General features: G+C 44.8%; 1 non-coding gene across 1 annotated transcript; it reads left to right on the top strand.

Moving 5' to 3' along the window:
* Positions 1–70: 70 nt before the first annotated feature.
* On the top strand, positions 71–225 carry LOC143261951 (5.8S ribosomal RNA). The gene has a single exon (XR_013035940.1). It is a non-coding gene; the product is annotated as a 5.8S ribosomal RNA (ribosomal RNA).
* The last annotated feature ends 1,735 nt before the right edge of the window (positions 226–1,960 follow it).

Genomic DNA, 1,960 nt, shown 5'->3' with positions numbered 1-1,960 from the left:
GAAATATAACACAAAAATGTGGTGGATAGCAAATACACATTATATATATGAGAGAATAAAAGGGAAAAATTACCCTGAACGGTGGATCACTTGGCTCGTGGGTCGATGAAGAACGCAGCTAATTGCGCGTCAACGTGTGAACTGCAGGACACATGAACATCGACATTTCGAACGCACATTGCGGTCCACGGATACAATTCCTGGACCACGCCTGGCTGAGGGTCGTTTACGTACTTATAAACTGCTTGCGTTGATGGCACTTGTTGCCTATATACGTACGAGCGAATGATGGGCGCTTCGTCGGCGTTTGTCGCGGTCCTATGAATATTGAGAAATTTTACGTACGTCTAACAGTCTTCGAGAGAGATGGAAATCGTGTTCGAACTAGCGTGAGTGTGGAAGGCGGTGTCGTGTGTCGTATATGTTTTATATACGTCCGCCCGTCTGAAACACCGCTTCGAAGCGGTGACAAAATCTTTTTCGGGACGATTCGTATTCGTAGAACTATCGAGATTTCACTGGTACATTTTCAACGCGCTCCCGACGTCGCCTGAAACGAAACGAGATGGGTTTAACCCACGAAAGCGTACTACACGAGTCTGTCCTATGTGAAGACTGTGTACAGAGATCGAACGAACGCATGAAAGAAATTGAACGAAAGAACACATAACCCGCAAAAATATAGAGTAGAATTGTGACCGTTGCTTCGAATTTGAATTTATATGTATATATATATATATATATATATATATATATATATATATATATATATATATATATCATAGCACCAGGGAGTGGAACCTATGAGTGTGGAAGGATGTCTCTTACCGTTATGTTGCCAGAGGAAAAAAAGTCTCTCTCTTCGTACGACACATTTGTGTACGAATTGTATCGATGGCTATATAGATCCGATGTTGCACATATTCTGAGTAAAGAACACCCCACCCGGGTTACCGTCCTAAAACTCTTCTATTGGTGTGGCTATGATGTGTGTGTCAACGCAATCGCGAGTCTGGTTCTACGGAAAACCGTTTGTCGGTCGCCCCATATATCTTTTTGTTCTCTTCAAATGATCGAATAGCGAAACCGCACGAGATCAATCGGTCGTCTAGTCCCCGAAAGTACTTTTCGGACGGACGTTAAAGTTATACCGATTGTAATCGTCTTGCGAGTGTTTCGAAGATCTATATTTGGAGAGGATATCGAATTTTATAAAAGATATATTGGTGAGGCGCGATAAACGGTTTTTTTTTGCTTTAAGGGTTTTTTGTGATTTTTTTATTTTTTTTTTGTGTCGCTCTGTACACGTTTCGCAAAATGCTTTCGGGGGGGGGAAGCGCTGAAAAAATTTTTTTTCACGTTCCGACGACCTCAGAGTAGGCGAGATTACCCGCTGAATTTAAGCATATTACTAAGCGGAGGAAAAGAAACTAACCAGGATTTCCTTAGTAGCGGCGAGCGAACAGGAATTAGCCCAGCACTGAATCCCGCGGAGTTCCGCCGTTGGGAAATGTAGTGTTCAGGAGGGTCAATTTATCCCGTAACGTCGCAACCGCGTCCAAGTCCATCTTGAATGGGGCCATTTATCCATAGAGGGTGCCAGGCCCGTAGCGACCGGTACGCGTTTCGGGAGGACCTCTCCTTAGAGTCGGGTTGCTTGAGAGTGCAGCCCTAAGTGGGTGGTAAACTCCATCTAAGGCTAAATATGACCACGAGACCGATAGCGAACAAGTACCGTGAGGGAAAGTTGAAAAGAACTTTGAAGAGAGAGTTCAAGAGTACGTGAAACCGTTCAGGGGTAAACCTGAGAAACCCAAAAGATCGAATGGGGAGATTCATCGATAACGAGGCTCGGCTTCCGTTGGCGTGCGATACCCCGAATGGTTCCCTTCGTGAATGCCAATGCGAGGGCACACCGTCTTCGGCAAATGTTCCGGCAACGTAGTCGTGCACTTCTCCC

This window comes from Megalopta genalis, unplaced genomic scaffold (genome assembly GCF_051020955.1).
Source record: "Megalopta genalis isolate 19385.01 unplaced genomic scaffold, iyMegGena1_principal scaffold0075, whole genome shotgun sequence".
NCBI classification, from domain to species: Eukaryota; Metazoa; Arthropoda; class Insecta; order Hymenoptera; family Halictidae; genus Megalopta; species Megalopta genalis.
The sequence above is the reverse complement of the archived record's forward strand: the minus strand, read 5'-3'. Positions and strand labels throughout refer to the sequence as shown.